Raw genomic sequence first — 14,366 nt, forward strand, 5'->3', positions numbered from 1 at the left:
GCTCTAAAGGCCTAGCAAGGTATCTCAACTATAGCAGAGTCTTAAAACATAGTTTAAAGGTTTGAGGAAAAGGAATCTAGAAGTCTAATGATCAATGGAATCTATGGTGGAGACATTTGAACAGTTGGGAACAGAGCATGAAGTAACTAATGATGGTGGGGAAAGCCTTATATGCTTTCATATAAGACTCAGACGGTAACTCTGAGTCCATTGTCTCAGGTGTGAGTCATCTCTTCTCTCCGGGCGTTGTTTTTTTCACATGTATAGGAGGGGACTGAACTACTTGGCCCCCATGTTCCCGACAGCTCTGTTAGTCTAAAACTACACACAGGCCTGATTTGGAGCCCCCATTCTAAATCCAAGTGGAGAGCTAAGAGGCCATTTTCAAAGCAGGTCAAATAGCAAAAATAACAAGGTTGGAATATATTTATTTTGATCACCTTTATCCCGGCACAAATCACAACTTTATAGTCCTTTACAGTCCTATTTATAGAGAATCACATCTTTAAGAGCACCAGGGATAAGAAATCAATAAGAAGAACAAGTTACTAGCTTGTGTTGGTTTTGGTTTTTAATGCAACAAGCAAGAAACACTGATTGGTGGGAACTTGAGAACTTCTTGCCAGGTTTTAGTAGTTGTTCCCTTCAACCAGTGAGGGTGTCACGTCAGAGAAGATGCCCTTGCTAGGCTGGGGCTTCCTCCTGCCCACCTGGCCCATTCAAGTTCAATTTCTCCTCCCACACCAGCCAACCATTATGTTGTGGGTCATGGTCTTTTCTCCACTCTCTGTGATGACCTAGCTATAACTTCCTGGATCCCTTCACATTGTGAAAGCTTCCATTTAGAGCTTATCTCACTTAGAACAAAGGATTTCATCTTTGTCAGTTGACACACGATGACAATTCAAAGATGAATCAAAACTAGATCTTCTTGTGAAGTTTAGAGCCTCGTAGAGAGGGTAATGATCTAAGCATTGATTCTAAGTTAGATGGGATTAAAATTAAAGACATTTATGGTATCAAATATGTGTACACACCCATCATGGAATATAATGCAATCGTTAGAAGTCATATGTTTAAAACAGTGAAATGACATATAAAAATTCACGGAATAGGGACACTTGCGTGATTCATTTGGTCAAGCGGCTGACACTTGATTCCAGCTCAGGTTGTGATCTCATGGTCATGAGATCAAGCCCCACATCAGGTACTGTGCTGAGCATGGAGCCTGTTTTGGATTCTCTCTCTGCCCCCTCCCCTTTATTCCCTCAAAATAAATAAATAAACTTTAAAATAACTCACAGAATAATTTTGAGTTAAAAAGCAGAGTCCAAAGCTATATACAACCTATGTTTTTAAAAAAAAAAATTAAATGTTATATTATTATTATTGTTATTATTATTTTGAGAGAGAGAGAGAGAGAGAGAGAGAGAGAGGGAATGGGAGAGGGGCAGAGAGAAAAAAACAGAATCTGAAGCAGGCTCCAGGCTCTGAGCTGTCAGCACAGAACCTGACGTGGGGCTGTAACTCAAGAGTCATGCGTTCATGACCTGAGCCAAAGTTGGACACTCAACTGACTGAGCCACCCAGGCGCCCTACTACAGTTTTATTTTTAAAACCTGAAATATATATAAATAAGCAAAGAAAAATACTAGAAATTAACATTGAACTGTTAAAATGAGCTTCTCTAGGAGGAGGAGGTTGTAAAAGATGTCACAGCATAAGCCTGTAGTCAAATATTAAATTGACATGAAAAGATATATTATTATGAAACAGAAGTTCAGATTATAAAATATTACATTAAAAAATCACCCACACATGTATTAGAAACACATGCACCAAAATGTTATGAATGATTATCTCTGTATGACTGGCTTATGGATGATTTTTACTTTCTTTTTACATTTTTCTAAATTTTCTTTTTTTGCATTGAACATATATTATACTTAGGATTGAGGGAAGAAAAATGTGAAAAATAATGTTTCAAGATGTATACCAAGTAAATAAAAGTCAGAGTTATAGGGTTATGGGTCAAAAGGACTTTACTGAAATATAAAAGTAAACATCTAGGACCTCAGAAAACAGTGGGGAAAGAAAAGAGGTAATCGTACAAGAAATCTCATCAAAGGTAATGGTGACATAGGGACTCTTATATTTACTGAAATATAAGAGTAAACATCTAGGACCTCAGAAAACAGCGGGGAAAGAAAAGAGGTAATCGTACAAGAAATCTCATCAAAGGTAATGGTGACATAGGGAGCTTGGAAGGGCTCCATCCTAGTCAGAGATCAGTATACCTGTGGGCTATGGAAATAGACTTGCTTCTAAAGTCCCTCTAATGGTTCCGCCCTACCTCTTTAAGGAAGTTTCGCTGGCTATCCAAACTCACTTGAGATATGGGTCTCGTCAACAAAATGAAGCATTACCAGCACCATAAGCTAAGTACTCCTTTCCCTCAGAGGCACTATAGGCTCCTCTAGGTTAGAAACCTTTGTGCTGCTTTGTATTCTACCCCAGTATCAACTCCCTATGCTCTCAAGAGAAGTATGCTTAATGAATGTTTATGGTATATACCACATGGGATACGGCAGTAGGACAAGGGCAGAGGAGCAAGGGGAAACTGAAGGTAATAAGACTAGCACTACCCAACACCCACATATGGCCTTGATGACAATGGTTCAAAGAGATTTTGATGACTTGACAATGTTCAAGTCACTGTATTGATAGAAGTTCATCTACAGGGACTGATGCTTATGATCATTTGGAACCACTGAACTCTTCTTATTATAGTGCAGGTCATACACAAAAGCAAAGGAAGGAGAAGAAATCTTCCCCTAAGTCTACCATGCAGAGAAAATGAAAGTAGACAATTTGGAAGCATATCCTTTAAGACTTGTACTTTTATCTGTAGATAGTATCTTTTCTTTTACTTCAAAAATGAAGACATGTTGTAAATATTGTTTCAAAAGCTGCCTTTTACACTTAAGATATGGAGTAATACATTGTACATACACACTTAATATATTGAGTATTGAGTATACTGTGTGCCAAACACTTGTCTTTAACTGCATTGGCTCATTTCAAGCTCACCACAGCCCTGTGGTCCAGGTATTAGAATTATCCTTTTTACAGGCTAGGACACTGAAACTCAGAAAGATTGAGGAATTTGCTCAGGGTCACACAGTTAGTAAGTGATAAGAGTTCTAGGTTGATCAAAGTTCTCTCAAACCTCAGGCCCTGTTTTGTACCACTATGCTAAACTACTCAGTTAATAAATAATTTCCTACAACAGGATATTACTGGCTGTGTAGGTTCTGTTATGCAATCACCTGTATTTATTTGAATCATGCGCTATTGTTTTTTATTCATGTTGCTGCTTTTTTACTTTGTTTTTTTAATGACTATGATCCTCATAGGTAAAACTTTTCAAAACCCTTCCTTTTTTCAGAGTCTAAGAGTTTTGCACTCTAAGGTGTTCTGTATACGTGGCCAAATTACCCCTCCCAGAAACGTTGTATAATTTGTCTCTGTAGAATATGAAGCTCACTTGTATGGGAAATCTAAAACAACAACAACAACAACAACAACAACAACAACAACAACAACAAAACCCTAAAAGAAAAACAAAAAACCATGTTCACAGATGGAGACTGGTAGCTACCAGAGGTAGAGGTTGAAGGGTGGGTAAATCAGTGAAAAGGATCAAAGGTACAGATTTCTAGTTATAAAGTAAACAAACCATGGGGATGTAATGTGCAACATGGTGACTACAGTTAATAATACTTTATTGCATATCTGAAAGTTACTAAAAGATCTTAAAAGTTCTCATCACAAGAAAAAAATCTTGTAATTACGTATGCTGAAAGTCATTAACTAGACTCATTCCAGTGGTCATTTCACAACATATACAAGTATTGAACCACTACATTGTGTACCAAAAACTAATATGTCAATTATACTTCAATAAAAATAACAAAAAAAAACCCATATATCCAATTTTCCTGCATGTCAGGAGAGAACTTTGTAATTTAAAAAAATATATGTTTTGCAATTAATGGTTTCAATGAGTCCAATATTTGCTTTAACTTGCAATGCTTTACGGGTGAGATTGAAAGGTTCAGTGTGTCTGTGTATGTTTGGACAGTTTTATTAGCTTCACAGTTTTTGTCTTAACACAAAATTCTTCATTTTATTAAATACATTAATAATTAAACAAAAGTTTATAATGTCAACAGATCTTAATTATTACACCAGCTCTACTGAAAGTTATAGGTGTATGTAATGATGGTGTAAAATTTTCAAAATAGACACATCAGTTAATAAAGGTTTGCGTATCCCTGACTACAGAACGAAATGAACCACACCAGCTGGCTTCAAACATTGTAGGTATGATTGCCTAACTCGGTAATTCTACATATAAGAATATCTTGAACGTGGTACTCTATTTTTTTCCTGTGTGACATAGATTAATCTCCATAGTGGAACTGTACATAGTGCAAAATGTTTCACTTAATTAATTAATTTGAATGCATTTGGGGGAAACTTCTCTATGCCAAGCACTGTGCTGGGGGAAACAGAGAAATGGAGACTAGAAGAAAACCTGCAAATATGATTTCTATTCTTTTTTTTTTTTTTTTAACGTTTATTTATTTTTGAGACAGAGAGAGACAGAGCATGAACGGGGGAGGGGCAGAGAGAGAGGGAGACACAGAATGGGAAGCAGGCTCCAGGCTCTGAGCCATCAGCCCAGAGCCCGACGCGGGGCTCGAACTCACAGACTCACAGACCGTGAGATCGTGACCTGAGCTGAAGTCGGACGCTTAACCGACTGAGCCACCCAGGCGCCCCAATACGATTTCTATTCTTAAGGAGTAAATTGTCTATAAAAGAATCCGATCTGCCAATAGATAATTGCAAGATGGCTGGATAATGACAGAGAGTAATCTGTGTAAAGTGCAAAGGAACATTCTAGGGGCGGTGCAGAGTCATGCTGAGCCATCTGGATATATATGGATCTAAGAGTTCTTACACAAAGCAAAACACTAAATAGCCACCAAGCACCCAGTATGACCCACCACTAAAAGGTAAGGGTTACATTTTACTCTAGGAGTTGCCTTTTGGTTCCATGAATGATGGGAAAGAACAGCTGCCACTGGGGAAGACAAATGCTATGCAAAGCTTTTTCTTCTAAACATGCATTTGCCAGGGCTGCATCAAATAATATGTGTTTCAATGGGTCCCTGCTTAGAGTACTAATGTCCCAGTTGGGACCCAGGTAGTGTTGAAGACCCAGATATATATGGTTGGAGCTCCGTGTAAAGAGGAATAACTTTGACAGTGTATGACCTTCAAGTGGAAAGAAAGCGGCAGACAGTATTAAGGATGTATGGTGTCAGTAAATAGATATAAATTCACTATTAGAGGAAGAGATTGATACGAGAATCCATCCAAGATTGCAGGCATATGAAATTGCATTCTTATCCTCCAGCAAGGTTCAACATGAAGTCCTGTGTTGACCACACCTGGAAGACTCTTTCCAAACATTACAAGTATTCACTGATACAGATGCTGAGCTCTTGTTTCCTCCCATGCCCCCAGACATCCTACATCTGGTATGACAGCACCTGCAGTTCAGGAGGCATTGCTGTGAAGTGTGAATTTCCTGGACTGTATGAAAGGTGTTTAAACAACTACAAAGCGAAAGTTTTGTAGAGCTTTCTAGAGAGTTCTAAGGCTATACATGATCTTTGAAATTATGTTTAGTATGAGGCAGTGGCAGAGAAGAGAACAATGAATTTGACTCGCAGAACTCAGATTTGAGTCCCATCTCTCAGCAGTGTGCTGTATGATTTTGGGCAGATGACTTCAACCCCCCAGCCTTATTTTCTTTCCCTGAAAAAATTGAAGATGATTACCCCTACTAAGACTACTTCACAGAGGTAGAATAAAGAAAATACTGTATGTGTATCAGTCAAGTTACAAGTTCTATAAAAGTACATTTCTATAATTCCCTCCCATCTTAAGGGGGAAAAAAAGCCTCCCTCTTTCCCCTCCATGTTGTTCCCATTCTCTCTGGATCCCTCTACCTATAAGCTCTTCGAAAAGAACGTCCTATATTCACCAGCTCCAATTTCTCTTATTCCATTCTCTCCTGATCCTACCCAGCCACACTGCTTGTTACGTGTTCAGATAACTAACATCATTTCTCTCCACCTCTCAGTAGCATCTGTGCCGTCTGACCACCCTCTTCTCCTCGGAAAGCTTCTGCACTTGGACCCCAGAGCACACGGTGCTCACCTAGTGTCATCCCTCCACTCTGACTGCCCCTTCTCCATTTTTTTCTTGGTTCCTGTGGAACCAGAGGAAAAAATAGAGGGTAGTGGGAATAGAAGGTGTGGTCTGCTCCAGGGTGCAGATGGTAATAGGGGTGCACTATCTATGGAAAATATAAATGAAAAATGCTTTTCATTATTACCATGTGCTAAGGGTTCTAAATAATTTCAGTGATAGAAACCTCTTCTCTGCTGACATAGAGCTGCTCCCGCCATGCCTTTTCCCTTTTGGTACACTGTTGACTGGACTCTCCTCACCTCCCTAACCCAAAACCTTGCAGCATCCAAATCAGCCACTCAATCAATCTCTCTCATTCTCTCTCTCTCTCTCTCTCTCTCTCTCTCTCTCATCTATACTAACTCCTTTGGTGATCTCATTTAAAAAAATTTTTAATGTTTTTATTTATTTTTGAGACAGAGAGAGACCAAGCATGAGTAGGGGAGGTGCAGAGAGAGAGGGAGACACAGAAGCCAAAGCAGGCTCCAGGTTCTGAGCTGTCAGCACAGAGCCTGACGCGGGGCTCGAACTCACGAACTGTGAGATCATGACCTGAGGTGAAGTCAGACGCTTAACCGACTGAGCCACTCAGGTGGCCCTGATGATCTCATTTAATTTCATTGCTGTAAATATCATGTGTATATTGATTACTTTCATTTTTTATCTTCAGCTCAGATATACTCACTGAGTCCCAGATTGGTATATTAACTCACTACTCGACATCTCTAACTTAACCTGTCCAAAAGTAATCCAGTGTTCCTTCAAAACTCAGTGCTCTCATGGTCTTCTCCGTCTCAGATATAAGGCCAGTGCTTTCCACAAGTTGCTCAGCAAAAGTCTTAGAGTCATCCTTAGCTTCTTCCTGCCTCATTATTCCCCATTCAGTCAATCTCAACCACACAATTAAAACACATGTCATCTCCACCACTAGCAACTTGTCCAAGCTTCCACATCACTCATCTGGTTTATAACAGTTCCTCCTTAATGAATCTCCCTGCTTCTGCCCGCCTTCTCATCACGCCACCCTCATCTATTCTCAACACCCAGACCAAGGGATCCCTTTGAAATGTAAGTCAAACCATGTCATTCCTCTGTCCGAATTCTGCAAATGGCTCCCATCATACTCAGAGTGAAAGTCAAAATCCTTATTGTGTCCTACTGGGCCTGCATTATTGTCGTCTCCATCCCCACTCCCACCATCATCTTTCTTACTTCATTTCCAAAGATTTTTCCACTGAGTTCACTGTATGCATTTTTCTTTTAAGGGGCCAAGCAGACTGGCTCCAGTTTCAGGACCTTTGCACTTGCTCTTCCAGACGTCTGGAATGCTGTTTCCTCAGTTATTTACATGGCTCATTCCCTTGTATCATTAGGATCTTCACTTAAGTAACAACTTATTTCTTCCTAAGCACCCTTTCCAAAATCTCAACTCTCCAAGACCTCCTTTCCCTATTTTTCCTCTATATCTCATATATTGTCTATTTTACTGATTAATGTGTTTATTTTCCATCTGTCTCATTAGAAATGTAAGCTACTTGATGGCAGAGATTATTTCTCTCTCTTCATTGCTGAGTTTTTCCCAAATCCTAGAACATATATTCAATAAATAGTTTCAAATGAATGAAACTTGAAGAGATGTTTGTTTGGAACAGATATTCAATAAATAGCTTTAAAGGAATGAATTTTTTTCAGATACCTCATTTTGCTCTGTGTCATACCACCTACCTACTTCCCTTGAAGCCTGGGTCTTTGAGATAATTCTGAACCAATCTCACACACAACCATGCACATAAAATGAGAAAAGTTTGGTTAATTACACAAATACCTGTGGTATGTGCAGAAACATTGTTCTGGTGACGAGTGGAGTCCTTTACAAAACTAAAACCTTCCCTTCAACCCATCAGGAATGCTGTAAGCCAGAGTAAAACATTCACATATTTGTGGAATTCTCCAGCAGTGTTTTAATGGAAGAGTGTAGGGCTAGGACATCCAAGAATTTTCTATAACTATTCCTTAGGATGTGACTGCTTCCCAGACCAAAGGAAAAAGTCTATCAACTAAAAATAATGCTCCACATCCCACAAGTTAAGAACTTATGCAACATCACTTTCCTAACTTTCAGATAACCCAGAGGAATAAACTTGCTTTACAAAAAGAAAAGAAAGAAAAATCTTAACCATGTTTTTTTGGTCCAAATATTCCTTACAAGTTTCTCAACGAGTCTTTTTTAAAATTTCATCCATTTTTCTAATCATTCTGTATATTACTACTTTGCCTCTCTCCCTAAGCATCTGATACTGTCCATTGTGTTTAGAAGCACTCAATTCTGTTTTTACCCCTTAATTCTTTTGAAAAACTTAAAACTAAGGTTAGTGATACCTACACAAATGTTCTGTCCTGCCAAATTATAGATTTTGATAGCCATGAACTGGGATTAAATGTCTGGTCAATAGTTGCTTTGTTCCTCAAATCCATCGTGTTGTGTCTGACCTTAAGCCCGTAGCCTGTCACTTCGCACCCAAGATCTGGTGCAGACCCACATTTCTAGTCTCGATTCCCCCAGGCCCACTGGGGCTATATATAGCTACAACAAATGTGCGTGCACTCTCTTTCTCTAGCTCTCTCTCTCTCTAGTACAGATAGTATCTTTTCAGAGAGCACTGACTTATGAGTTTGCTTTAATTTTTCTTTTACTAGAAACTCTTCCCACCTCTATCTGTCCAAAGCCCACGGCAAATGCCATTTCCTCCTTCTAACCATCCTGATGGCAGCCTACAGTTTCCATGAATATCTCTTTACTCAGTGAAACCAACAACATTGGCTTTCTTCTTCTTGCAGCATTTAGGATATCTTGCGTTATGGTTATTTATGTGAACACTTTCATTATTAGTAAGCCCCTTTGGGGAAGTTTCATTGCTATTCACCCCTAAATCCCCCAGCCTAGGGTGATATACACCATAAGTGATCAAGAAGTGATTATTTTATTAGTTAATGGATTATAGAAAACATACTATTGGGCTAGTTTCCAGAATTTCAGCAATTTGCTCTGTATTCTTTGGGAATGCTAGGCATTGTGGTGCACTCTATGTGTTATCATACATCATAATTTCTTTTCTTATGTTTATGACATTGATCTATTGAGTAAAGAGTATTACCCTGCACTTGTCAATTTTTCTCTTATAGGCACCTGGAGGTTATGCTGGAACTGTGTCAGGTAGTTGAATACTTCAGCTCTTAAGTCACTGAGCTTCGACATCTGGCTTAATATCCTGGGTAGGTATGAGGGCCAATGGCATGATCTGCTGAAGTCATCATTTCTCTTCCTACCTCTCAAATAACAAGAGGCTAGGGCCAAAGAATTAATTTCACCTCTTCCCTGGTGACATTGATCTGTGGTCTGGCCTATCATTATGCGGAACTAGGTTTCCCTTGAAACAGAATGATTTGAGCACATGACAGGCTGGAAGAGACCAGCATTGACAAATGCAAATCCTGATAGCTGAAATCAGGTCCCACAGGGATGTGGAGAATTGGAGAATACATGCTTCATCTACAAGAAACACATGTTGCCCAGACCCTGCCGATGTGCTTTCCACGTGAGTATGTGGACCCCTATAACCAGACCTTCTGATCTTTCTGAAAAAAAAAAAAAAAAAAAAAGAAAAAAAAAAAAAGAAATTTCAGATACATAAATCTGAATTTTTACAAGGAATTTCCTGGATGTTAAATATTTACAACTGGTTCAATTTTGTTTACCACCGTACCACAAACAAAACACAGCCGAATGCTGGGCCCGCCTGTGGGCACTGGTCTTCAGCCTGCGGACTGAAAGAACTCTAAGGCTCAACCCTACCATTAGATTCTACAATTCTGATTTAAATATCAACCGGCATTACAACCATCTGAACGGAGTGACACCTCTTTAGAAGGATCAACAATCTTTAGAAGATACAAAGACCTAGACTGGCTGAAGAGAAAGAAGATGCCACCCATACTTGCAAATCTCCTAACCTTACACCTAAGAAGAAGTTCCAGAATTTGGCTGAAAGAAAGATTCCACAAGAACCAAGTTAATAAGGAGAGAGTCTTCTCTAGACAAGTCCCCTACTTTACAGGGCATTATATTTCCCCTGAATGCTAAAGGACAAAGCACTCTAAAACTTTTAACTGAAAGACATCATAAATACATCTGGGTATAATCCCCAAAATGATACAGCTCCTGCTTCTGCTGTGGGATGCCCTCCACCATTCCCTATGCGTCATGGGCAGTGAGAAGGTAGGAACGTGCGTTTGACTGACAGCTTTAATGATCACTGGCTGTGTGGCCTTGGGCACATCGTGTCATCTTCCTGGGGCTTCGGTTTCTCTATTTTGAATAAGGTAATTGATTAAATGATTTCTTCAAGACCCTTACAGCCAGACAAACATTAAGAATATATAGAAATCTGCCAGAGATGGTGGAGCTATGCAACCCACCGCATTGTGGTGGGCTCATGGGGGTGAATATTAGCACTGTCATAACAAACTCAAACAGACACACACGTGCGCACGCACACACACACACACACACGAAACATTTCCTTCCACAACTAAGAATGATACAACCTTTTGAGCATGAAGGGAAAATTATAGCTAAAATTAGCAGCTTAAAAAATAAACTACATAATCACTGAAGATGAGATTTTCTTAAAACTATAGAACAATGAGGTATAATGATAGCTGTCATAAGAGAGGAAATTGCAGGAGTCAATTTGAAAGGATTTGGGGGTGTTTCTCCCCCGTCGAGATCTGTTTTTCCACATACCACAGGAAGACTGAAAAGCTAAATATTTCCCTAGGGCTTTTGTGAGCTGCGTCTCATAATGCTCCTGCTGACATTAGGAGAGTGTCATCCAGCCCCAGATGCAAGCCTTCTTTCTCATACAGAGAGCTAGGGCAAGTTTCAGGCCGTATGGAACCATTTTCCACATCTGCATGTCACTTTCAAGTTTGCGAGGCCTCTTTACATACATATTCTTATTTGTTCTCTAGAAATAGTCCCTATTTGGGGAAGCCTATGTTTCATTATAAAATCTGTCTCCGATGAGTCCAAAAATACCCCTCCCAACCCGCCTGCAAGGAAATAACACCTTTTGTTTGTCGTTTGACAGTTCAGGAAGCCCTTTCACTTGTCTTGGCTTTTTGAGATAAGGTATGACCTGCTGGGTGGTACAGAAGAGGGAGAGAGAAGGAGGAATCAAATCTAATCTTGGCCTTAGCCTGCTGATCATACTTGAACAAATCACTTCAATTCACTAAGCCTCAGTTCACTAAGCCACTGAATAGAGAAAATTATACCTATCCTACTGCTCTTATAAGGCAGTTGAGGTCAAAATCAATATATAGATAAGTATGTCAAGTGATTTTATAGGCTGAAAAACGTTGGTCTACAAACCTCATCAACCCTGGGCAGTAAGGACAAATGGAGGACTTTCCAATGGTCGTGGAAAACTACAAGTCTATGTGGAACTGCAAGTCAGTGGTAGAGGTGACCAGAAACCCAAGCCAGGGGGCAGGAGAAATAGATTCATAGAGAGAAACCCCATTTCTTTGCACCAGGGACAAGCCACCTGGCCTTACCTGTCTAGGCTGTGGTTGGTTCTCGGCGCTTTTCTTTCTTTTCTTGGATGAAGAGGGTCAGACCATAGATAGCGGCCAGTGAAAGTGTAGTTGGTTCAGATGAAGCCTAACATGAGGGTGCCCTTGTGTTGCCACCCCCCAGTCTGAGCCCTGCCTCACCAAGTGGGCTGAGAGCTACGTGCTCAGCCTCAAACAAAGGGGCAAATGAAAGGATTGAGGATGTTTACAGGGTGGAACTCAACCTGTCACTCTGACAGGTTTGTGGGTGGGGTCTTTCTTGTTCTACGGTGACACACCTCTCTCTCTCTCTCTCTCTGTCATCCCATTCTTTAAGAAGTCCTGGGTTGTGCTGCCAACTTCCTCTTTGACTGAAATCTTCTGATGGGGTAAGCAGGAACAGCCTCCTGTCCATTCCCCCATGACATATGTATGATCCCATTTAGCTGTAAGGAAGCATAAGCCTGAAGCCTTTGCTCCTATTATTAGTATTTTATGATGGACTTGATTTGTTGGCTATTTGTGATTTTGAGCATTGTTACTACTTTTGCCTCGGAAATGTAGAGGACATATAGAGCACTGTATCCCCATGAGAGCAAACACAAACACGTGTGCATGCAGAGTCTCTGGTCAGTGTTTCTTTTAGGGTATTTGCCCCATGACACTGTTTTCCATTTAAGTGTATGTCCCTCTCATTAGACTGTGGGCCGCTTGAGGGCAATGACCACATCTTATCTTCCCCTATATTCCCCATACTGTTCAGTGTGTAGCAAGTACTAAATACATGTTGAATGAATGATGATCAAAGAATATCTATTTAATGAATCCTATCTGCCATTTAATGGCTTTGCAACCTATGGCAAGTCATATGTTTACCATTCTGACCTGATCTCTTTGGTCATCTGTAAATTGAGAATATCATTCCTCCTTCAGAGATGCTGCATTTGAACGGAAGCATTTGAGAATGAACTTAGGATAGGAATTGACATAGTAACAACTATAAGAAAATGTCATTGAATCATAATGAATTGATCTCAAAACCCAGATAAGACTTTTCTACATAGAGAGTCAATATAAAGTATGAGCAGTGAAAAGACATCATGTGTCCACCTGTCTTTTTACAGGCCTTCACCATGTCGAGGACATAACTTAGGTCTTCATTCAACAAGTAGTTAAATGAGCAACCATCTTGGCCATTGTCAGTTCTCCGTGTAGACAAGCATAGAAAAATGAACTAGACCCAGTCTCTGGCATAAAAAGCTCATTAAAATAAAATGGGTAGAAAATGATGGGTACCTCAGCACCACGAATAGGATCCGAACAAGTGCTGAGGGAATCCAGAGGAGGGAGCAATCCAGGAAGGCTTCACAGAGGAGGAGGCAGCCTTAGATCTGGGCTGTTAGGAGAGCTGGCATTGGACAAATGCAGATGGCAGAGCTGGATATAGATGTTAACTGTGAGATGGAATGAGCCATCCCTGATCTAACTGATTTATGCCCTCCTTACTATCTAACTGATCTATGCCCTCCTTACATGCCACCCCATGATGAAGAGAGAGTTTCACATAAGTAGTATCTAGGTCACTCCACTTATACACCACAAAACTGCAGGGCAATTAGAAGTAATTGCAAGACTAATATTGTTACCATCTAGCATCAGATGGGGGCAAAGGAGAAGGAGTCTGAGAGATGTGATCCCAGCCCGGGACCAACCCACGCATTGCTGTTTGAAGCATGTTGTTTTAAAGGGCAAGAGGCTCTGAAAAGACATCTGTGTCCATGTGGCAACTGTCTAATCATCACCAGGCTTCCAGCAGCCATGGGATGCTTCTCTCAACTTGTGCTACGCTCCTGTGACTCTCTACCCAGCCATAACTGGGGCCGCAACAGTACAGCCAGGAGGGTCACAGCAGTTGGAAGAATGTCACACAGAAAACCTGGGCTCTGGGCCCTTGTCACCACTCCCTGGAATCAATTGGCAAGTAGCTCAGACTTTCTCGGTCCTCCGTTGCCTCTTCTGTGCAATGGGAATTATAACACAGACCTCCACCTGCCTGCCCGGGCGGTCAAGGAAGAAAATGAGATTCTGGAGGTGAGATGAGCTTTGTCAATGTTAAGTCCTGGCATGAATGTGCAGCACTGTTATGACAGGACATATGACATCATGTGAGATTCACTTCACAGCTACCATCTTCACTCATAGCAAAGGCTGCGGACGGGTCTCCTGGTGGATGACATGGTCCACAGCCAAGGATCAGAGAATCACAGAACCATTTTGCAGGATACGCACCTAGAGATCATTTCTCTTGGTGTCTTGTCCCTCTTCTCTCTTCTGTGACAGCCCTTACAATTTATTCTATTTCCCTTTCCTTCAATCCTGCTGTCACTGCCAGAGAATGTAAGCTGTTGCTAATTTGGGTT

The 14,366-nt window shown here is 40.5% G+C and overlaps 1 protein-coding gene across 3 annotated transcripts in view; it reads right to left on the reverse strand.

Moving 5' to 3' along the window:
* TPRG1 (tumor protein p63 regulated 1) overlaps window positions 1-14,366 on the reverse strand; it is a 215,501-nt gene that overhangs the window by 129,174 nt on the left and 71,961 nt on the right. Inside the window, exon 1 of one of the 3 annotated variants that reach the window (XM_019463492.2) lies at window positions 11,950-12,182. The exons of the other annotated variants lie outside the window; for them this stretch is intronic. The gene's annotated coding sequence lies outside the window, so the exon portion shown is untranslated. Of the gene's footprint in view, window positions 1-11,949; window positions 12,183-14,366 lie in introns of those variants that run through there. 3 annotated transcript variants of the gene reach the window in all.

Source organism: Panthera pardus, unplaced genomic scaffold, assembly GCF_024362965.1.
Source record: "Panthera pardus isolate Hobbes unplaced genomic scaffold, ASM2436296v1 HiC_scaffold_16, whole genome shotgun sequence".
In the NCBI taxonomy this organism is placed as follows: domain Eukaryota; kingdom Metazoa; phylum Chordata; class Mammalia; order Carnivora; family Felidae; genus Panthera; species Panthera pardus.